Source organism: Spermophilus citellus, assembly GCF_964194105.1.
Source record: "Spermophilus citellus genome assembly, chromosome: 9".
Lineage (NCBI taxonomy): Eukaryota > Metazoa > Chordata > Mammalia > Rodentia > Sciuridae > Spermophilus > Spermophilus citellus.
The window spans coordinates 90,035,934-90,059,459 of record NC_138191.1 but is presented as its reverse complement, the minus strand read 5'-3'; the positions used below and the strand labels follow the sequence as shown (position 1 = coordinate 90,059,459).

Sequence of the window (23,526 nt, the reverse complement as noted above, 5' to 3'; positions counted from 1 at the left end):
TTGTGTCCTGAGAGTGTCCTGGCAAGGATGTCAAGTGACACTTTGGCCTCCCACCATTGCCAGCGTGGCTCCTCATTTTTCTAAGAAGACATCTCAATTGCCTACCCATCCACCTGGTGCTCTTTCATTCACGGGTACCAACCTTTGCTTCCCCTGGCAGGCTTCCTAAGCTCTGCCTTCTCCTGTAAAATGAAGATAGTGCAATGGAATGTAGATCAGAGACTCCTCTTACCATGAAGAAGGTGTGTCAACTTTGGCCTAAGCTCAGACATCTTATCAGAAATAAGGAGGGGGAATATCTCCAGAAGGAAGAGGCAGTCCTGTTAAAAACTCCACTGAATATTTACCTGACACCGTTGTAAACCTAAAGAAACTACGTTACTTCCATCAGTGATCCTGAAACTCCCTCTCTTCATCATTGGTAATGGGATCTTGAGATCAAGATGGATGTATGAACATGGTATTTTCAATTATATTGACAAATTCCACTGAGTTTAAGTCAAAATTTAAATTTCACTTCTAATTAAAAATTTTTGCTCTTCCCAATCTGTAGGCCTGAGTCATGATCAAGAATCTTTGATGGGGAATGGTGGATATTATGGGATTTGTTCTCCTCCCTCTATTGACTTCCCAGATTTGGGGTTGAAGAGAGAGAAAGAGGAAGAGATGGAAACATTACTTCTTTGCTGCTGCTGCTGTTGAGATCCCTCCTGGCTACCACTGCCTGTCCCCAACGGGAAGCTACCACACCCTGGGTCTTTGGGATGGCTGGATGAGTGAATTACTTGGAAGCACTTGGTAGACCTCAGACTGAGCAGCTCTCTAACATTAAAGAGAGCAACACACTGTCCACCTGATGTATTGCAATCCATCCCCAACATTTGCAGTCATTTTCTGTCATTTACTATCATTTTCTGCTGGGGTAAACTTCACAGAGTTTTAAATCTTTGAAACGTCCCCTTGGCCCAAGGACCCTTCCATGCTGAGTGGTGGAGTCAGGGTGCACCTCTGCACCCTCTCCCTTTGCTTTACTCTTGCAAACTGTTCATCTGGCATCCTACCTCCAGGGAAGGAAGCATGTGTCAAGCTCCCAAGAACTTGCTCCCTCTACTATGCTTGAGAAGTAGCACCCCTGTGAGCCTGGGGGTGTCTGTGACTCAGCCAGCATCAAGCCAGGAGTGAGGAGCCAGGATTCTCTTCTTGCAGGAGCCCTGACTTCTTGGGATGTTTCTCTTAAGAGCTGCTCTCAGGAGTCCCTGGAGTGGAGGCAATGGAGAACAGTGCTGGGGACTGAATTGGAGAGGGTTGTGTTCCATGCTTTTGTGATTATTTCAGGGTGTATACTGGTATTGTGTGACTAAAAAGAAGAAATTAAAAAAAAAGAGCTGTTCTCATCTAGCCTGAAAGGCGGGGGACTCATGGGGAAAGTAAGAGAGATAACACAACAATCCCCATTTAATCCACAGCTCATTAGTAGAAAGTTCAGCAAACTTAATTTGAGTTTCTTGTCTTTTCTTACACAGGCTGATTAGGGTGGGGGGACATTGCAAGACAATGTGATCCACTTTTTAATAGCATCTGCAGGTAGGTACTTAGCACCTCCTCTTTAGATGTGAGGGTCCTTATCAACAATTGCTTTCAGCTTGATAGCTGTGTCCTAGAGTCTAAGACAAGAAGAATCCCATTTATCAAATAAATTCAAATATATGCACATATACTATTTTACCAAACTTGGGTCACATTATTTTATAACTAAAAAATTTTTTAAATTTTTAAAAATTTAAGATATGCTATACAATTTCCCAATAATACTAAGTGGGATTTGAAATGTTATTTTTAATGACTGTGAAAGGGGAACATAGAATCTCTCACAGCATCAGTAATATTGGAGCTGGATCTAAAAGGGTGAGTCACAGTTTTCCAGAGAATAAAGGAAACTTCATATTGAAAGATAAAAAAAGAACGTTAGGTGGTCTGGGAACTGGGGCCAGGAGAGGGTGGCCACAGAGATCTCAGCTGTACAATCCTGTGAAATTTAAGGATGAGCACTTACTATTATTATTATTATTTATTATTTTCAAAAGAAGTAAACATAACTTAGAGAGATTAAAGAATTCACTGAAGAGCAACTAGCCATAGTGACCAAGCCAGAATTCAAAGTTGGGATTTCTAAAAACTAAGAGGGACTGAACATAAGCAGGAAAAGAAGAGGTTTCCTATTGGGATCAAGTAGGAAGGTGAGGGAAAAACCTCTGCTCCATCTCTAATTCAGTCCCTTTTGTTCTCAGAGAGACTGGGTTGGCCACCAATCTCTCTCATCTGATGAGTGAAATGTAATAAATATGTGCTTTACTTTCTTGTACGAATGTGAAATGCCTTCCAAAATTAGCCCTGTCCAACTGTTAAAATCCCCAAGTTCCCAAACTCTCTCAACAGGAAATAACCGGCAGACATCCAGATGTTTCTTCTCATGATGTTTGTCTGTGTAGTGTTTACATTTATCTTTTTCTTGTCAAATCATGACTTTATAAAATGCCTTATTATAGTCATTGATCATTTGCACCAAAGTGCTAAGAAGTGGGACTGGGGGACGCATAGGTATGAGAAGGCACCTGGTTGTCCATCTCAGAAAAACCACTTCTGAGAATCACACTTCCAGAGAATAACTAGACATGAGAAGTACACAAGTGTGTGGCTCAGCTGAGACTGTCCTTTTTCTGTATGAAGGTCTCTTCATGAGAACTAGCACAAGGAGCAACCTTGACAGAACCACCCTCTGGAGTTTAAGAAAGAAATGGATCTGTCCACAAATCACTGAGTCTGCCAAAGGCTGGGTATACCAAGGGAGTATCTTCCTACAGAAAGAGCTGGTAGAAACCTGGGATGGTGTGTAATAGGCTGTCACCATGGGTATCATTTATTACCCCTCATCTATGCCACGGACTGGACTATCAAAAGTTAGCATTTCTAGGAAGGTTAGCAGTCCTAGGAAGGAAGGATTACCACCCCCTCCTCCGGCCCCCTCACTGTGCATTGAACTCAGGATCTCATGGCATAGCTAGGCAAGCTCTCTACCCCTGAATTACATTCCCAATCCCTAGGAAGTACTATTTTCATGCCCTGTTTATAGATGAGGAAACTGAAACTCAAGAGAGATTAAGCACCTAAAAGATTACACTCCTGTTAACTGATCTAAATTCCAATTTTGATGTATCTGAGGCAAAGGGATAGGTTTCTGTATCCATTTCTAACAGCATAAGGACGGCCTGGTCCTTTCCTCTTTTGGTAGCTATTTGATGAGACTTATTCTCCAGTGTATAGATATGCTGGAGAACAAGCTATTTTGTTTAGAAGATCGGTCACTTTTAATAACTTCTCTCATCTTCCTTTTTGGCTGCCATTGATTTGTTCTTTCTTTGAACCGTGAAGAAAGATATAAAAGGTAAACAGCACGTACCTGGCACAGTTATTAGCAATGGAAAAAGCAAAATGTTCCCAGGGTTGGATCCTGGAAGCCTTTCTCCTAGCTGGTAATTGTGACCCAAGAGATAACTTATCACACTTTCCAATGATATCATCTTTGATGAAATGGTCTTTCTTCTTTCTTAATTAATCAATTGGTATTTCTTCCTCTTTAACTATAATCATAACCAAAACATGCCATTTCCCCCACTATTAAATAGAAGGAAAGATGAAAAATGAAGATCGGTATAAACCAATGTTATTCTATTTGGATCTGTTGTCTCATTAGTAAGTTTATGGATTTGCTGTAGAGTGATATTTAGCATAGAAAAGGCATTTTCTTTTTCTGTTTTTTTTTTTTTAACTGAATGTTTAATTGGTTCATCCCCTTTGGCTGAGCTGAGAAATGCTTCTATCTGACGTGCTCACACTGTACCTAATAATGGGCATAAACAAAAGGCTAACATCTGCTCACCAGACCTGCCCCTAAGTGTTCTTCTTAAGCTCCCAGGGAAGCATCTCAAGTGAGTCTCCAGTTGGACTTTGCAGGAATGTTGGATTCTCTGTAGTGTTTTTGTCTCTCACCTTTCCTGGGAGTTTATAGGGGGCTTTGAAGTTCCTCTGAACAAACAGGGTCTCTGTGTTTCACTTATTGCTGAGCCAAGCCTGGGGCCTTGGTTCCATCAGCTCCTTATTAAGTGTTTAGTAATTTCAGTTTCCACCTTTTGGTCTTGCTCGTTTTGCAAACATCTGGAAAGAATGAGCTCCCAGGCCTCTGTAACATACCCATTTTGTGGTTCTAGGGAGAGTTGTGTGCTAGGGGATGGTGGTGCCCTTAACGAGCTTTCTTTATGGTGTTTAACTGTAAAAGGTACCCTCGTTAATATTAATAGACAAAGAGAAAGCAAGGCCACTCTACCCCTATATTGTAACAGCTTTTACTCTGAGCGAGACCTTCGTATTGAAGAGGGAAGAACAAATATGAAAATGGGATTAAATTCAAGATAAAATAAGACACCATAATAGAAATAAGTCCAGCTTTGGAAAAGGAACTTAAGTTTATACCTGTCCTATTCAATATGTTGACCACTGGCCTCATGTGACTTTGGAGAACTTGGAATGTGGCCTCCACAAGTATAAAACATACACTAGATTTTGAAGACAATATAAAAATGAGAAATATTTCATTAACAATTTTTTATTGATTATATATTGAAATGATAATAATTTGGAGATATTAGGTTAAATAAAATATACTATTAAAATTAATTTACCCACTTCTTTTTACCTTTTTAATTTGTCTGTTAGAAAATTTAAAGTTACATAAGTGGTTCACATTTGTGGTTTATATCATTTTTCACAGACAAAAGTGCATTAGAGGGCCAGACAGATTGTTAGCAGGATAGAACTAGAACTGTGAGATTCCTGAGACCAGGAATCCATGTGACACCAAAGTAAACAGGAGAGGTATTAAAGGAGGCTCTTAAGAAAATACCATCCTGAATTTCAACAAAGGCAGCCATCTGATTGGTAAGTTACAACTGAATAGTTACTAGTTTATTTGATTTTTCAGGAAAAAAAATTTAGAATCAATTGTGAAATACATGTATGAGAAAATTAGGAATCAAATAGATGATTACAAGGGACTGAGTTCACTAAAAACAAAGTATGTCACATTAAATTTTTACTTTTGGGGCTGGGGTTGTGGCTCAGCAGTACAGCACGTGCCTAGCACTGGTGAGAGCTGGTTTGATCCTCAGCACCACATAAAAATAAATAAAATAAAGGTATTGTGTCCAACTACAACTAAAAAAATATTTTTTTTAAAAAAATTTACTTTTTTTTTTTTTTTCAGTAGTGGGGATTGAACTCAGGGGCACTCAACCCCTAAGCTATATTCCCGACCCATTTTGTGTTTTATTTAGAGGTAGAGTCTCACTGAGTTTTTTAGCACCTTGCTTATTGCTGAGGCTGACTTTGAACCCATGATCCTCCTGCCTCAGCCTCCCAAGCTGCTGGGATTACAGGTGTGAGTCACCATGTCCAGCTAAATTTTTGCCATTTTTAATTAAGCCACTAGTCTTACAAATCTAGGAAATTATATAAAAATGCCTGATTTGGGCAAATTATTAGACAGATTTTCTCATGGAATCCTTGAAACCAAATTTCAAAAACTTGTAGAGAAAAACCACAACTTGTTGAATATTTGTAAATATTGTAAATAGTCTTGAAAATTTGCTTATAAAAAGAATTATAGGGGGCTGGAGTTGTGGCTCAAGCGGTAGCGCGTTCGCCTGGCATGCGAGCGGCCCGGGTTCGATCCTCAGCACCACATACCAACAAAGATGTTGTGTCCGCCAAAAACTGAAAAATAAATACTAAAAATTTTTTAAAAAATAAAATAAAAAGAATTATAGGAGATGTTACAAAGCTAAAACATATTAAGTTAACGGTAGAGACCAAAATCAGTACTCAAGGGCTGGGGATGTGGCTCAAGCGGTAGCGCGCTTGCCTGGCATGCGTGAGGCCAGGGTTCGATCCTCAGCACCACATACAAACAAAATCAGTACTCAAAAGATAATATGTCAATAACGAGAATATGACATTTAAGTACCATAAATATAAAGTGCTGAGTCCATAAAATGAATTGTGCAGGTACAACTCTAAGTTGGCCCAGCTTAAAAATAACATGAAAAGAATTAATTTTTTTTTCTTAGAGAAAATACAAACTAAATGTGTGATAACTTTTGGAAAAATATCATAAGACATAGTCTTACTTTCTTAGTCCTGCACTGGCCAAATCTAGAGGATCTTATTCAGCTGTTGTATAAAACACACCACAATGTATTGGAAAGGAAGGCCACACAGCTTAACAGAGAGGAGTTCTGCTGGTGACAAGAAACATGTACTCAATGCCATCACTTGGAGGGCGTAGATGTATGCTTGGCTACAACAACCAGGCAGCTCCAAGAACAATTAGTGGAAGATACAGGAAAAATAGGAACAAAGCATTATAAAGAAAAAATTTTTAATAATCTTGGGGCTCTCCAGGAGGCTGCCCAGTAGATAATGAATGAGCTCCCTATCCTTACACGTGTTTCACAGACTTCTCCTTTGGAAGGGAGGTGAAATTAAGTGGGAATCTTTACATTTCCAGCTTCAAGGTTGGAAGTCCTATTATCAGGCTTTTACTTTATAAGATTAAGCTAAAATTATCTGGAAGCTTGCTAGTGAATGATGATGCGCCAGCAATTAGACTCCCAAGAAATCTACAAGTGGCTCTGTGATGTGTTGGGAGCAGGACTGGGAGGGAGTGAGGTCCTTACTTGTAGTGTTTGACAATTCCTGTGATATAAATACTCCTACTGTGGCAAATTTTAATTTATCCAGTTTAACAATCAGCTTAGAAATTTCCCAAAAATTTAACACAGCTCTCATAAACCAGTATAAGCCAGCTCCCATACAGCACCGTTGGTGTATTGTTTAGCTATCAGAACATGGTGTCGATGAGATAGCATCAACCCATCAATCAAATGTTTGTTGTTTATTTGTTGTATGTTTGCTATGAATTGCATACTCTGAAATGTATTAACTTATGACATGGTCTTTTCCTTCAAAAACTTAAGGTCAATGGGGAAGGGGATGGGGGTTAAAAATAAACACACTTTGGAAAAAATAAGATATTCTTGGATGTGGAGCATCCCTACTGTAGAGGTCTTTGCTAATGGAGCTCAGAAAGCAGTACAGGGACAAGAGTTAGTGTTTGTTGAGCACTGAAATGTTCCAGATGATGTGTGAAATACCTCTTTTTCTATCTCAAGAAAAAGATCTATGTGAGGTAGCCACTGTGCCCCTTGTATGGATGAGGAACCAGAGGTCGAAAATATCAAGACATAGACCTGAAGCCACAGGACAGGCAGGCAGCGCAAGTCCATCTGAATATGCAGATCAAGTTCCTGCCTCTATTCTCTCTTATGCCTTATAAGAAAGAAGAAAGTTGAGACCGAAGCTTTTCTGAAAGGGCAGGAAAAAAGTAAATATCTTCTTTTAAGGTCTTAAAAGGGAGGAACTAGGGGATGAAATTGAACAAATTATGTCATGTGCATGTATGAATATGTAACAAGGACGCCCACTATTATGTACGATTGTAATGCACCAGTAAAAAAAAAATGACCTTTAAATAACTAATTTCTTTCACCTTTCAAGAATTGTCTGTTTAGTTCACTTGCACATTTATTGATAGAGTTGCTTGGTTTTTTTGGTGGTAGGTTTTTTTGTTCTTTATGTTTTCCAGTTATTAATCATTGGTCAGAAGAGTAGCTGGCAAAGATTTTCTCTCATTCTATAAGTTCTCTCTTATTTTCTTCTGATTGTTTTCTTTGCTGTGCAGAAGATTTAATTTGATGCCATCGTATTTATTAATTCTTGGTATTATTTCTTGAGCTTTAGGGGGTCTTATTGAGGAAGTCATTGTGCCTATATGTTGGAATTTTGACCCTGTTTTCTTCTAAATTTTGCAAAGTTCCTAAAATGTATGAAAAAGTGTTCAACATTTTTAACAATCAGGGAAATGCAAATTAAAAACCTCACTGAGATTTCCTCTCACTCCCATTAGAATGGCAATCATCAAGAATACAAATAACTATAAATGCTGGAGAGGAAGGATGTGAGGGGAAAAAAAAACACTTGTACACTGTCAGGGAGATTGTAAATTAGTACAACCATCATGGAAATCAGTATGGAGGTTCCTCAAAAGACTAGGAATGGAACCATCATATGATCCAGCTATACTACTCCTTGGTATTAATCCTAAAAAAATTAAAGTCAACATACTATAGTGATAAATGTACACCCATGTTTGTAGCAGCACAATTCACAATAGCCAAATTATGAAATCAGCCTAGGTATTCTTCAGCAGAGGAATGGATAGAGAAAATGTGGCATATATACAAATTGAGTTTTATTCAATTATAAAGAAGAACAAAATTATGTCATTTGTAGGAAAATAGATAGAACTTAAGAACACTTTTTAAGCAAATAAGTCAGGCACAGAAAATTAGGAGTCATGTGTTTTCTCTCCTATGTGGAAGCTAGAGAGAAAAGATGGAGGGAAAGCAGGTGGAATTCATGAAAATAGAAGGGAGATCAGTAGGGTTGAAGAAGGGGACCAGGGAGAGTGAGGAGGGGAGGCATGGGGTACTGAAATTGACCAAATTGGGTTGTGTGCATCTATGAATATGTTGCAGTGTACCCCATGAATATGTAAAATTGAAATGCACCAAAATTTTTTATAAAACCACAGGTCTGCAAAGTCAAGGAATAGTCCCTGGTGCTGTTGACTTGGACAGCTTCTCTGATGGCAGTGTCACTTTTGAGCCGTAGCTAATTCAGAAAGCTGGGCGAAACGACAGCAGCAGGTTTGTGCCCCAAACCCTGCACATCTCCACGAAAGTGCTTCTGACGGCCACTCTAGCAAACTGACTTGGATGCAGGTTTTTAGATTTTTTTAAAATTCCAGCAGTGTGTTAGGGAAGTGAACAGCTGAGTCTCAGTTTCTTCTTTGGGGAAGTGTAAAGGAATGCTGTCTAATTCACACTTTGTTGAAAAGGTTAAATGTGTTAATTTCACAAAACACCTAGCACAATTCCTAGCATCCAATAAATATTCAGTTCCCTTCCTGTCACATGTGTGCATGGTTGTCTCCATAGCTGGACAGTCCTATGCACCACTGTGTCCCCGATAATTAGCATAGCACCTAGCAAAGAGCAGGGGCAAGCCCTTTTTTAGTTTCAGTGCTGATTCATTACTTTAGGCTCAAAAATATTTTTTACATTAAACAAAACAAGCATATATGCACCTATGTAAATCCATTATAGGGTCAAGAAGTTAGCATATGCTTTTCTCATGGCTGGTCTCTTCATGCAGACAAAGGAGAGCCAGCTCTCAGTCAAGGCATCCTGACAGTCGGCTCACCTATCTGCAAGGTGCCTTGATCTGTTTACAGTAGCTCCCTTACTGTGTGGGGTACATTCTAAGACCTCAGTTAAGGCCTGAAACTGTGGATAATACAGAACTGTGTATGTGTATGTATATATTTATGTTATTTTATATATTTATATAGATAGATAGTTTTTCCTGTGCGTGCATATGATAAAATTTAATTTATAAGTCAGGTATAATAAGAGATTAATAGTAAAATAGAATGGTTGTATCACTATATTGTAATAAAAAATTATATGTACATGGTCTCTGTTTTGCTCTCTTAATCTTTTTTTTTTCTTTTTTGGTACAGGGATTGAACCTAGTGGTACTTAACCACTGAGCCATATCCCCAGCCCTTTTTATATTTTATTTAAAGACAGAATCTCACAAAGTTACTTAGGGCCTTGTTAAGTTACTGAGGCTGGCTTTGAACTTGTGATCCTCCTGCCTCAGCCTCCTGAGTCACTGGGATTACATCTTCCTCTCAATCTTATTATACTTCATTCACCCTTCCTGGGGTGATGTGAGATGGTTCAATACCCACATGATAAGGGAGAGTGAGGTGATTGGTGTCGCACTGTGATGAAATGTTAGGCTACTGTGGGATCTTCTGACAATACATTCAGAAGGAAGACGGTGGAGCCAAGATGACACTGGCTGACCATGGATAATTGAAATGGCACAAAGTAGATAAGGGGGAACCTATATATTCACTTCAGCAAGATCTCACCTTTCAGCCATGGGTGTTTTTATTTAGTGACCTGTTTGTCCCATTGCACCAGCAAAGGATAGCTGTGAGTGGAGTTGTCATGAAGGATTCAGGGAAGAGTGTCAGGCTGAGTGCTTGCGCTCAAGTACTATGGCAGCTGGAAGCAAGTCCAATCAAGGAAATCGGTGATGAAACCAGTGATGGGGAGGTCCTCTGATCTCTATGAATAGCCTTGTGTCCATCACTGCAGCCTGGAAGATAGACCAGTGATTGCACAAACAGGGGCTGGAAGGAATGGCGGTCCAGGGTGTGTCCTGACATCAGGGTCAACACTGTGCAGAGAGCTCCATGAGTATTATGCAAAGGCCCCCAAGCATGTTAATGCACCCTTTCCGGGAACTCATCTCCCCAGTCCAGCGCTGCTTACCAGAGGCGCTCCCCATGTGTGTGCCTCAAGAACCCACTAAGAAATCCACCTATGCGCTTTCTATGGGATCTGGCTCTGATTTTAGCAGTAAGCACAAGCTGTCATCTGGTTTTCATTAAATTCCATAAGTAAGAGAGTAATTCATACTCCAAAATGTTACAGTCCTACTATTTACATAGTGAGACACTAATTGAAAACTGTTTTGTTCCTTTCTGCTTTTCTTTATTTTGCAAATTTTCTTTAATGAGCATGGAGCTCTTTTATATTTAAAAAAAAATACAAAGACTAGTTCATGGTAGAAACAGAAGCCTAGGCACAGAAACTTCTACTGCTAGGGGCTTTGAGAACAGTACTCCCCGCAGCTGTGATGATCGGAGTCATCCTGCTGGGGTGTTCCCACATTCTTTTGAGACCATCAGTCAAAATGGAAAATGATTCCTATAACTAGAAGGATGATTTGTTGATTGAATTTCCAAGTACCAACCCTAGTTTGAGTTCTAGGGTGTAGTGCTTAGAAAATTATGATTTTTCAAAAGTTGGGCTTCCTCAGCATGGGATGACAACGTATGTGACAACTCTTGGTCCGTTCATTTATTAGGCATTCACTGTGTGTCAGGCACTATGCTGGGCACTGAAGATACAAAGATCACTTGTGTCTTCACTGGAGCTAGGAAGGTAGATATTACAACAATATTGCTATACTTGGGGGATGAGTCATGTACAAGTGGGAGAGTCTTCAAGAGCATGTTTCATAGAGGCAGGAAATTTCAACTGTGGTCACTTTGGAGTGGGAATTTGCTAAGCAGACGAGAAGCAGTGGGATGGTAAAGAGGTGGGTATAAAGGGAGCCCAGCAGAGGGGAAAGTCTATATGAAAGCAAGAATCTGAGCTGGCTGACCTGTGGGACTGTCAGGATCCCAGGACCATAGAAGTTTCTCAAAGATAAAACTGTTCTTATCCCAAATAAGAAAGTAGACTAATAGGTCACGATGAGCCCCAGTTCCATCAAACTCCTATTAGCCCTGCCATGTGTCCAGTATAAGTACAGGGATGAGAAAGAAAACATGATATCAGTGCAGAATCCCTTGATGATCCGTGAGTTGTCTTCCTGCCTTTTGGTGAATACAAATTAAACTCTGAAGCTGCCCATTCAAGAATGAGAAATTGTGTATTAGGGTTACCATAATAAATAATTCTGTTTTATATAACCTACTAGAGATCCTGGAATGTTTTTTTTCCCCCCAAAGAAATTATGAGCTGGGTTCTGCCCTGCCACTTAGATAGATGGGAACGGGAAGAGGGCTGGTTCCACCACCAGTGCTTGCTTGTGTCAGGGCAAGAAATAAAAATAATTGTAAGGTAATTTTAATCTTTACTGAACTCTCTTGAAGCATATCAAAGGGAATCCCAAATGCACAGCAAAACATCTTAAAATTGCCTTTCACTACCTCTCTCAAGTCATATATATCACACATTTATGGCTCCCCTCCTCCTGATTTCTCTCCTCCCTCTTTCTCTTTTCCTCTCAAACTCTCATCAGCCCAACTACAAGAGCACTTGTCTTCTCACCCCAGCTCCCTTCCCCCCTTCCTGGATTTATTCTTCCTGTGGCTGGTAGCTCTCTCTTCCCTTCTAAAGTAAATCAACTTCACCTCTCTGGCCCCCTACTCCAGTCACCATCTCAGTAGTTTTATATTTGTGGCAGAAGTTTAATAGGTAGAATGGGGGGAGGCTTTGCAGGGTCTAGAATACCCAGGAGAAAGATTTGTTTTCCTTGTCATCTGAGCAGCAAGCATTTTCAGCCCCTGCTGTTAAAGTTTCTTTCTGGTGGCTTCTATATTTTAGACCATGCCTCGCCTAAAAACAAACCATAGAAGCTAAATATGAAAAGATCTTCCTAAGTTTTTTTTTTTAAGTTTTTCCCTTTTATTCATAGCAAAGCTGAGTCTGGGTTCCTTACTCACCGGAGGTGGTCAACTTGGAGAATGCTACTTGTGTTTAATGTGTCATCTCCTTGCCAGCTCCTCTAGGGAAAGACCCAGGCCAAGACTCTAGTTGAGCACAAGCACTGTCCCTGGAAAACAGAATGCGCTCGTTCATTGGTATATTCAGAATTTGTTGAAGTGAGTTTAAATGTGAGAAAAATATTTTTTGCCCTTTTTTGGGGGGGTGGGGGGTTGGGTACCATGGATTGAACCCAGGGGTGCTTAACCACTGAGCTACATCTTCAGCCCTTTTTATTTTTTATTTTGAGACAAGGTCCCACCAAGTTGCTTAGGGTCTTGTTAAGCGGCTGAGGTTGGCTTAGAACTTGCAATCCTCCTCAGCCACTCGAGTTGCTGGGATTGCAGCGTTTACTACCACACCTGACAGAGGATAAACTTGCAAAAATATCTCCGAGTCCTTGGAACCAAGTGTCACTGAAGTCATGAAATATGGAGCACCCACAACTGCTTTTCACCCTGACTCAAGCCACCATGCAAATGGGTGGGTTGGGAAGCAATCTTCCCTTCACTGGTTTTGCTCCAATATCTATCTTGAAAGCCAAGAACCTCTGGGTATAGAGAAAGCCATAAATTTCCTTTGCTTTGAGGAAAGTGACCAGATGCAAATTTTCAGACCCAAGTCTGAGCCCCTTCTGGCATTTGAAGAGTTAATCTGCTGCCACCTAGTGGCTCTCAGCCAATTTGCAGGAACCCCAGCTCACATCAGAGAGATGAGGGTGACAGTGGAGGTGGGGTGCCAGGTCCTGGAAGGGCTGCCTTCCCATCCCAGAGGAGTTAGGAGTTAGGAGTGTTGGCTCTTTTGTAAACATTCTCTCTCTCTCTCTCTCTCTCTCTCTCTCTCTCTCTCTCTCTCTCTCTCTCTCTCTCTCTCTCTCCTTTCTCTCGCCTGCTCACCCCTCATCCCCTGTCTCCCCCTCTCCCTCTCTCAGGCAACTGGGGCCTGTTTCCTGTAGACCTGAGGCAAAGCAGTAGTGCAGGCTGGGATTTCTTCTTGCAAGTTTTCCGCTGTGGGGTGCCGCAACAGCTGTGACCCTTTCTTGATTTTGATGTAGACTTCAAGGGCACCGTCCCCAGCGGGGGTGAACATTTTTACCTCAGGAGCCTATTCACATTGGTAGCCTTGGCAGGGAAAGTTCCAGAAGCTTTGATTACACAAATACCTCTGCTAGGTACAGGCCCCGTCTTGGCAACCTGGGGAGAGAGAATGTGCACGTGGGCTGATTAAACCAAACGACCCGTTTCCTTTGCTGGGACTGGGGGCTGGGGGTTTTCAGCTTGGAAATGATTTTTTTCCTTGGCTGTGTTGCCTGGAAACTTTGAGGGTTTAATTAAGACTGGGGAGGGTTTTGGCTTCTGCAGCTGCCTCTGCTCTTCCCCAGGGTCTTAGAGTGAGAGAAAGAGAGACACAGAGAGAGAGTGTGTGTGTCCCCTGCAGTGCAGGCCAAAGCCGTCTGGAAAAGTGAATTGTGTACTGAAGCAGATGTGACTCTTTTTATTTCAATTGATTTCACTTAATAACTTTTAACCTTCTGAACCACAGCGAGGCTGCGTGTGGTTTATGTGTCACGTACTGGAGTCTGGACAACTGAGTGGAAGTGGTAACTGTTATCCTACTGCCTCCCTCCCTCCAGGGCCGTCTCTGGAAAGTTTTCTAAACATTCCCAAGCAAATCCGGGAAAGGCTGCCCTCAGTTAGTGTCCCTCTGACTCCAAGTTGCAAAGGAGAAGTAGGACAGAGTCTGGCCTGCCCCCAGAACAGCTATTCTATTTGGTTAGGGAAAAAATCAGAGCCAACAAATTAAAATGCAGTATTTTTAATTTTTATTAACTTCAATATCCTTTATTAATCCTCAACATGACCAATTCGTTGCTCTCCTATTTGGAGATTTGGCAAGATTGAGGAAGAAGAAATTTCTTTTCTGTATTTCTTTTGTATATTTACATGTTTTTATTTGTTTTTTAAACTACAAATCATACAGATAAATATGTTCTGGTTGTAAAGAAATACAGAAGCATGATCCCTCTTGCTCAAAGGCAGATTTTTTTCCAGCTAGGGTCAGGGTGGATCTTCCTCCCTCTTCTTGATTTCTTCCCTTCCTCAACCCTTCAAGGAATGGTCATAGCAAAACTCTTCCCCGTGTGGAGCTCATAGAAATGAACCACCACATACCAAGTGTACTAGTTTCCTAAGGCTGCCTTAGCAAAGTACCACAGACTGGACATCTTGGACAACAGAGGTGGAAGGTGGAAGTCCAAGATGGTGGTGTTAGCAGGGTTAGTTCCTTCTGAGGCCTGTGAGGGGAGACTGTTTCATGCTTTCTCTAGGGCACAAGAGCACCGTCCCCAGTGGGGGTGAACATTTTTACCTCAGGAGCCTATTCACATTGGTTTTCTGAAAATCTCTGGTGTTCCTTCACTTGTAGGTAGGTACATAAGCCCATCCCGGCCCTCAGTTTCACATGGCATTTATCCTGTGTGTCTTTTTCTCTGGGGCCAAATGTCCCCTTTTTATAAGAGCTCATCCAAAGACTATGTTTTTATTTAATTACCTCTATAAAGACCTTGTCTCCAAAAAACATCACATTCTGAAGTAGTTGGGTGAGATCTTCAACATTATTGGGAGGAGAAAATCGAGGTCTTAACACAGTAAAAGGATAGCTCTGTGCACTTGGTACTGTGGTAGCACTCAGGAGTACAAAAAATTTAAAAAGCGAATGATGGGATATGTTGAATGGCCCTAATAACATAATTCCTTTTTTTTTCTTTTTAGATTTTGTTCATTTTTATTAACATTTTACATACCCATATACTTATAGTTGTTTTACAAGGCTTATTATGAAAAAGAGAGTACACAGGCTGCTTAGTGAGCCTACTGCATACCCTCTAAGGCAGTCGCTTTCAACTCCCCTAATTCTGGTTAATATTTAATTTAAATTTCTAAATATCAGTTTCATGTAGCTATACGATGTTTCAATTATAGACATTGTCTATGGCTTCTCAACATGAAAGATGGGGAAGTGCCCAATGTTTGCCTCACGTAACTATGTACACTTTGCAGGTGACTATCACAGGGGACAGCAAGGGTATCTTCTCTTTCCTGCATAACATTTTTCCCACTTGGAGTGAGTTATTGGCTTGCTTTTCTCTTGATTTGTTTTTAATGTGCTTGTCACTGATCAAACCCAAGTCTTGTCCTAGCTGTGTAAGTTTCTCAATTCATTCAGACACACCCACTCCAATTTGGCACTGAAGAGGAAACGACTCTCCTGTTTCCTAGGGAACCCTCATCAGTCGCAACTTTGCCTCTTTGGTTGGTCAGATGTCCAGTGGAGATCTTCATACTTTAAAGATATACAGTAGTCCTTCCCATAAGAAGTCTTATTGCAGTCTAAAAATATTAAATGAAAAATTCCCAAAATAAGCAATTCCAAAGATGTCAGTTGTGCACCATGAGTCACATGATAAGATCTCATGCCATCCTGCCCCATCCTGCCCAGGATGTGAGTCCTCCCTTGGTCTAGCATGTTCAGGCCATGTTCACTACTTCTCCATTAGTCAGCTGTCATCATACTAGGACTGTCATGAATCAAAGTGCTTGTGTTCTAGTGACCCTTGTTTTACTCACTAATGGCCCCAAAACAGAGAGTTGTGATGTTGGCAACTTGGAAATGCCAAAGAGAAGCCATAAAGTGTTTCCTTTCCACAAAAGGGTGAAAGTATAAGAAGATATTTGGAGAGAGAGAGAGAACGAGAGCAGTCACATAACTTTTATTATAGTACATTGATACAATGGTTCAATCTTTTATTGTTCATTGCTCTTAATCTTTTACTATGCCTAACTTATAAGTTAAACTTCATCATAGGTACACAGGTATAGGAGAAAACAGTACACATAGGGTTGAGTTCTATGCATGGTTTCAGGCTTCAATGAGAGATCTTGGATCACAGCCCCCTGGATAATGGGGGTCTATCTGCTGGCTGTTCTGTTCTGGGAGCAGAATGTGAGAAGGAGGCTGAAGCCCAAACATGTAGGCAGTTCATCAATATGTCTGTAATCCTTCTACCTTCAGAACAGCATCCTCCCATACCCCAACTGTCCCTGGCATCTCCAATTCATAAAACCCTGGTCACTGTTTCCAAAACATAATTCTCTTCTATCATTTATTGCAGTGGAGAAAAAGGAGTCACATGGATGGGTGGCATGGATGGAGGGGGGGCGTCTACCTGCTCCTAAGACCCTTTCCACCATTCCCCTTTTTCAGCCTCACCTTCACTCTCAGCTTCTGAGGTCCCAGGCCACCATATCCTGAGCTTTTCACTGCTTCAAATGTCAACTGAGTTGCTTTTGGAGTCTCCACACTATAGGCTCAGCATGAAACCTTATTGGTGCTGTTAGGCCAGTCATCAATCTTTCGCAACACTTCAACTCCAAGGTTTTGCTGTTTTCTCCTATTCTTTTGTGTAAGTGAGTCTTCGGAAAAAGGAGAACTAAATGCATGTGTCCAATTTTCAGCTTCAACTCTAAAGCCATTCCTGTGTAATCAGCATGTCCTAAAAACATTCTCCAATTCCAAAGAAGTCATCTTATTCTTGGCCTATCTGGAAGTGGAGGGTGAGTTTATGGATAAGAGAGGCCCTTCTGAGATCCTGCTACTTGTAACAACATGGCAGAAACCAGAGGACATTAGTAAAATAAGCCAGACACAGAAAGAAAAATCTCACTTACATGTGCAATCTAAAAAAGTCAAATATACAGAAACAGAGAGTGGAAGAGTGGTTACTGAATGTGGGGAGAGGGAGGAAGTGAGGAAGCACAGGTCAAAGGGTAAAAACTTGGAGTTATATAAGATAAGTCCAGAGAGGTAATGAACAGTATGAAAATTAGAGTTAATAATATTATGTTGCAAATTGGAAATTGAGTAGGAGGGCTGATTTCAGGTATTCTCACCACCAAAATCAAAACAAACAACAACAAATGGTTAACTATGTGAGGAGATGGATACGTTAACTTATATAGTAATCACTTCTTTTTAGGAGTTTGGGTTTGGGGTTGTGCTTTGTTTTTCTTTCTTTCTTTTTCTTTTTCTTTCTTTTTTCTTTTTTCTTTTCTTTTTCTTTTTCTTTTTTTTTTTTGTGTGTGTGTATGTGTGTGTGTGTTTATTTGTTTGTGCCAGGAATTGAGCCCGGGACACTTTACTATTGAGCTACATTCCCAGCCCTTTGTATTTTTTATTTTGAGACTAAGTCTCTCTAAGTTGCTGAGGGTCTTGCTAAATTGCTGAGGCTGGCCTCAAATTTGTGGTCCTTTTCTCCTTAGTCTCCCAAGTCTCTGGGATCACAGGCATGTCACTGTGCCCAGCTGTAGTCATCATTTCAATGTGTATATGTACATAAAACAACATGCTGTACCCCTTAAATATATATATATACACATATACAATAAAGCAAAGGACCAACAATATGTTTTATTTGCTATGTAAACATAGCCACACACTTTCATGCACACACCCACCTGCACAGTCACCACTCTGGATAATATAGCTAACTTGGGCTGAATAGTTGGATTCACTAGTCGGATACTTATTTTGTTCTCCCTGTAATTCTCTTAGACCCCTGCCCCAATTCATTCTTGAGAATACAGCCAATATGTTCCCTTTAAAATGCAAATGCAATTATGTATTGCTCTCCTTCTTGAGAGCCTTCAAGGTCTTCTCTTCACTTTTCAAATAAAAGTCAAAACTCTATATCCCTGTCCTGTAAGTCCCCTCACAGTCTCGGCCCCTGCTGCCTGCCCAGCCTCATGTTAGTCTCCCTGTTCCTGGCTAAGCTTTGGCCATTTCTTAGTTCCATTAGGCCCTTGCACATGTTCTATTCCCCACCTGGAAAGCTCTCTGCCCTTCCTCCCATACACTGAATTAAACTCTGCATTTCACATTCCCATGGTCCCAATGCTTTTGCTTTGAAACCACTTAAGTTACCTGACCAGGCTGGACTGGAAGCATCATCAACACAGCGACTCCTTCTGTCTTGTTTGCATTATAACCCTGTACCTAGCACCAGACATGGTGCACAGGAGAGAGTCAAATGATACTTATTTAATGAGTTATACTTTTCCCTTAGATTTTTCCAATCTTTGCTCTCTACAGGTCTAATAGGAGAAACTACTAACTAAAAATTAAGAGTTTTGATTTTGAAAAGATGCTCATAATTCTCTTTCTGGAAAACCAGGTATGGTACCTCTCTTTCCATCTCCTCTGTGGGAGACAGCACAGGGTGTCTCAGGACTTGGGAGCCAGTAACCAGATGTCTCTCAGCTCATTCTGCTGGCTCTTAAAGCAGAAGATCCCTCAAGATTGTGAAGAAAAATAGGAAGACTTAATTTTTGTTTTTCACGGGCAATTGGGGAAGTTGAATGTAGTGATAAAGTTAGCAGGTCATATGTGGAGTCTCATAAAATAAAATGAACAGAGGTCTCTGTTATAGAATTACAATTGCAGTAAGACATGTAAAGGTCACCCCAGATTCTTTTCTCATTGCTTTTTTATTGCATGAAAAAAATGCAAAAATGGGGGCTTGTGTATGAAAATTGGAAGTTTGAAACTGAAGCTATTTGTTTCCTCATTTGTAAAATGAGAAGGTTGAACTAAAAGTCCTCTTAAGACTGCTCTAAAACTTAATGACCTTATTCTATGACTCTTTCTATAAGAGTTGTTCACGAGAATTCTGAGTTTCTGAAAATACATTGTTCTGGAGGAAATCAAAGTTTTATTACAGTGTTTTTTAAAAAATATAAACACATTTGTGAATTTGGCAGGGAATCAAGTGAAGAATACTGTGGATTTGAGATCTGCCAACAATGGTACAATTCTAAAGAGTTCAACAGCCACCATTTTAATACTCAGCATTGAACTGCATAAGAACTAGATGGACTGAAATCTTCAGTAGCAATTTTGGAATTTTGAGTTTTATACAGGAGCAAAAATTAAATAATTGCTGCCTAAATGATCAGAATTAAATTTAACTATATTTAAAGATAAGCAAACAATAAAATGCTTGTGTGATATTTTGTATTACTATATAGAAAGTAATTACGACCTCCTCTTCCCACCACAGGACTTCATCTCCCTCCCCTGTTGATGTTGGGTTTGGCCAAGCAGCTTGCTTTGGTCAATGAAATATTTGTGGATATGACATTTGCCCTAAAAGTGCTTGCCTGGTTAATCTTGATTCTTGTGCATTGATGACCCGCCATGAGATACACATGCCCTGGGTAGCTACTATCCCTTTAGCCTGGACTCCAACATTTTAAAAAGAAAAAAGAGAAACAAAAAGAAACACAGAGCCTCCCAGGAGAGCTCAGCCAAATTCAGTCAAATTAGTTGATCTGCAGACCTTTAAGCATGAGAATAATGTTTGTTGTTTTAAGCTACTGACTCTTGAAGTAGTTAGAACACAATGTGATTATGGGGGAAAACTGACTAATGCAAAATACAATATGGGCTTTCATGAGCTGGCCAACAGTTAAGAATTTTGGCATAACTTGTTTTGAATCTCACTTCTGTTACATACTAGAGGTAAAATGTATATAACTTAACCTCTCTGAGATTCAATGCCTTCATTTGCCAAGTTGGAACCATTATGGTATCTATCTCTTAGCACTGTTACATGGAACAAATGATATAATATACATCAAACAGCTAAGATAGTCCCTGGCACACAATGAGGATCCCATAAATGTTATTAGTAACAATAATAATAATTGTCTTTTCTAAATAATGAATCTTATTTTCCTTTTAACTTACATTACAAAACTGGATATAAGAGTATTCTGAGAAAATTAAAGAGTAGGAAGCACCAAAAATCTGTTTTCCTGCCCAGACAATAACTATATGGCAGAATCTGTCTGATGCAGCTATTTTGAAGCTCTAAAGTTTAATAAAGGCTTGCAACTTCCAGGAGAAGGCATGGAGGATAAATTATAGTTAATTTCATCAACTTTAGCTCTCTGACCAGAATTAACTACCCATCATTCTTCTCAAACCTCATGGCAGATGCCTATGTGAGCATTTCTGGAGCAGCTTGCACAAACCTTTGAGGAACCAGGGTGGGCAAAAACTACCTCCAAATATCATAGATCTATTCTCTGCTAACTGATTGCTACTTCTGACCATACAGTTCCAGACAAAGCAGCTAAAACCATTACTGTCACATCACTTTATACTGTGGCAAGCCCCTCTTCCCCCAACTGACTTCTGGGGGCTGAAAGAGCTAGTGCCCTTGATCCCCTTTCATTGTCCTCTTTTATTCCTTTTGGTAACCAGACACTAAAAATCAAAACATTCAAAGGCAATTGCACATACCGTGAAAATTAGAAAGTGACTGTGTATGCCCAGGGAAAGTTACAATTTTCAAAAATAACTAAAAAGAGCTTAAGTTTATACCTTAGATTGATCCTTGGCACAGAGAAAGCCTACAAAAATAAAAAGGAAAGAAAGAAAAAGAAAAAAGAAAATGATTTCTTGAGTTAAATTATTTGGTACAGGTGTCCAGTTTTTTATTAAAAAAAATCACCAAGCATACAAAGAAACAAGGAAAGGTGACACATTCTAAGAAAAAAATTAACAAATCAACTGAAACCATTCCTGAAAATGAACTGTTGGCAGGTCTATTAGACAGAAATTTTAAAATAACTTTCTTAGAGATACTCAAAAAACTAAAGGAGGAAGTCAAGAAAACAATGTCTGAACAACATGGAAATATCTCTAAAAAAGAATAAAATCTTAAAAAATAAAACAGAAATTCTGGAGCTGAAAAGTACAGTAATTGAAATAAAAAATTCACTAGAGGAATTCATTCCACAGCAGATTTGAGCCAGCAGAAGAACCAGCAAACTTGAAGATAGGACAATAGAAGTTATTACAGAACTTAAAAAGCTAGAGGTAAATGAATAGGTATGCATTACCAAAGTACTAGAAGAGAAGAAGAATGAGAGGGATGGAGAGAATATTTGAAGAAATATAGCTGGAAACATCCCAAATTTGATAAAATATATTAATATAAATAGTCAAGAAGTTCAATGAATTCCAAATAAGATGACCTCAAAGAGACACTGTATAATAAAAAAAAATTAAGAGAAAGGAAGAATCTTGAAAAAACATTGAGAAGTGACTTATCACATACATGGGAATTCAATAATATGATCTGTAGATTCCTTATCATCAACGTAGGTGGCCTGAAGTCTATGGGCCAATATATTCAAAGTGCAGAAGGAAAAAAAGTGTCAACCAAGAATCCTTTGTTCAACAAAACTGTTCTTCAAAAGTGAGAGAAAACATTCCTAAATAAACAAAAATCAACAGAGTATGTCATCATTAGACCTGTTCTGCAAGAAAAGCTCACAGGAGTCCTGCAGGGTAAAATGAAAGGATATGGAACAGTAATTTGAAGCCATATGAAGAAACAAAGTTACAAATTAAGGTAAATACTTGGGAAAGTAATGATTTATAACTCCACTATTTTCCATATTTTTTAAGAGACCGATGTATTTTTAAGAGTTAGTCCAAAAGTAGTGTTATTGTAACTTTAGTTTATAACCCCACATTTTCTTTCCTATATAACTTAAGTTACAATTCATTTAAAAGAATCATTAGCTTATTTGGAGGCATACAATATGTAAAGATGTAATTCTTTGACATCAACAGCTGAAAGGGATGAGAATGGAGCTGCAAAGGAGAAAAGATTATATATGTTAGTGATGTTAACCTGGGATAAATTAAAATTAAAGTGTTAGCCAGGTCTGGTGAGACATATCTATAATCCTTGCAGCTCAGAAAGCTTAGGAGAATCAAGAGTTCAATGCTAGCCTCAGCAACTTAGGAAGGCCCTAAGAAATTTATGGCTGCATATTGGTTGCACTGGGTGCTGTAACATTGATATCTTCCTTAAAGGTGAGGTATTGTTAACCTGCAGGGACACTATAAGTCAATTGTATCTAAATAAAACATAAAAAGGGGACTGGGGATGTGGCTCAGTAGTTAAGTACCACTGGGTTCAATACCCAGTAACAAGGAAAAAAGAAAGAAAGAAAGAAAGAAAGAAAGAAAGAAAGAAAGAAAGAAAGAAAGGAAGGAAGGAAGGAAGGAAGGAAGGAAGGAAGGAAGGAAGGAAGGAAGGAAGAAAATAACAAATTAAAGTGTTATAACTTAGAATGTTAAATATAAGTCCCATAATAACCACAGAGATGATAGATATCAATATACACAAAGTTAAATGACATGGGGGCTTAAACATTAAACTGTTAAAAAAAAGCATTCAGATAACCAATAGCAACAGAAGAAAATCCCCTCTCAGTAATTAATTTAAATGTAAATGGATTAAATTCTCCAATGTAAAAACAAAGATTAGAAGAATATATATATATTTTTAAAAATGATCCATCTATATCATGTGTACAAAAGGTTCACATTAGCTCCAAAGCACAAATAAATTGAAAGTAAAAGGATAGAAATATCTTTTCCATGAAAATAGTAGACAAAAGAGAGTATAGGTAGCTGTACTAATATTAGAAAGAAAAAAAGACTTTAAAATAAAAAGATTATAAGAGACAAAAGAAGACATAACATATTTTAAGAAATTCAATCCGGCCCAGAGAGGCCCAACCCACAGCCAGTGGCTTGCCACTGGAGAGGAACACTGCACCTGTGCAGAGACACTGGGCCATGGTTCCCTATTCACTAACATCAAGGTACCTACAGGCTTGATGCTGCTGCCACCACCAACTACGGACATGGTCGCTTCCATCTAGGGACAACAAACAGGACCTGGTAAACCGTGACCAAGGTCCTCTGGGACCCATTGCACCAGTGGTATCTCTACTAGGTGTACTAACAGACACCATCCTGTTGCAGAGATAACAGGGAGGCTTGCATGAAGTTGCTTTTC

General features: G+C 39.5%; 1 protein-coding gene across 3 annotated transcripts in view; it reads right to left on the bottom strand.

The window, feature by feature from the left end:
* Window positions 1-23,526, bottom strand: part of TM2D1 (TM2 domain containing 1) — a 246,562-nt gene that overhangs the window by 53,530 nt on the left and 169,506 nt on the right. The window contains exon 6 of one of the 3 annotated variants that reach the window (XR_014023535.1): window positions 12,545-12,654. The exons of the other annotated variants lie outside the window; for them this stretch is intronic. The gene's annotated coding sequence lies outside the window, so the exon portion shown is untranslated. The remainder of the gene's footprint in view (window positions 1-12,544; window positions 12,655-23,526) is intronic. 3 annotated transcript variants of the gene reach the window in all.